The 670-nt window shown below is 38.1% G+C and overlaps 1 non-coding gene across 1 annotated transcript; it reads right to left on the bottom strand.

Moving 5' to 3' along the window:
- Positions 1-90, bottom strand: Trnam-cau (transfer RNA methionine (anticodon CAU)). The gene is given in 2 exon segments: positions 1-36; positions 54-90. It is a non-coding gene; the product is annotated as a tRNA-Met (tRNA).
- Between the last annotated feature and the right edge of the window lie 580 nt (positions 91-670).

The raw sequence follows: 670 nt of genomic DNA on the forward strand, positions 1-670 counted from the left end.
TGCCCCGGGTGAGGATCGAACTCACGACCTTCAGATTGCTCTCTACGATTGATTATGAGACTGACGCGCTACCTGCTGCGCTACCAAGGCTATATACATTTTCCATGAGAGATTATATCTTCAGGAGAAACTAAAAGCATTCTTCAGAAAGCATGCGCACCAGCATATGTCAAAAGAGCAAATGATTTACCCCGAGGCGCAGATGTAGAACATGGTAGAAAACACTATAACTAGTCATAAAACGTGTTCTAAACATCCATGATGGTCAACTACATTAACTTATAGGTAAGTTCATCTTATCGGTATTCTGATACCTCTATAAATTCTAAATGGATGGCAATACTAGTTGTTACAAGAAAATAGCCTCCCACTGTTGAGGGGTGGGTGATATTATTTAAATTTAGTGTTTATGATTGTACAAAATTATCATTATCGCGAAGGTTATAATGCCATTGGGAGCGTACGTTTCTACTTTATAAACATTAAGACTTATCAAACACGATTCACTGTGAGTTTTCATTTTCAACTCGTAGGTGAGGAATTTAAGCTACATAAAAATATTTTTTAATTTACTAAATGTTCAAAGGCAGGAACTGTGACTGAACTAGCTGCGTTTCATTTTAGCGCTTTCCGGATGGAGACGTTAACTGTGTTGAAGGACTGCCATGCA

Source organism: Sinohyriopsis cumingii, chromosome 15 (genome assembly GCF_028554795.1).
Source record: "Sinohyriopsis cumingii isolate HCF-2022 chromosome 15, ASM2855479v2, whole genome shotgun sequence".
NCBI classification, from domain to species: Eukaryota; Metazoa; Mollusca; class Bivalvia; order Unionida; family Unionidae; genus Sinohyriopsis; species Sinohyriopsis cumingii.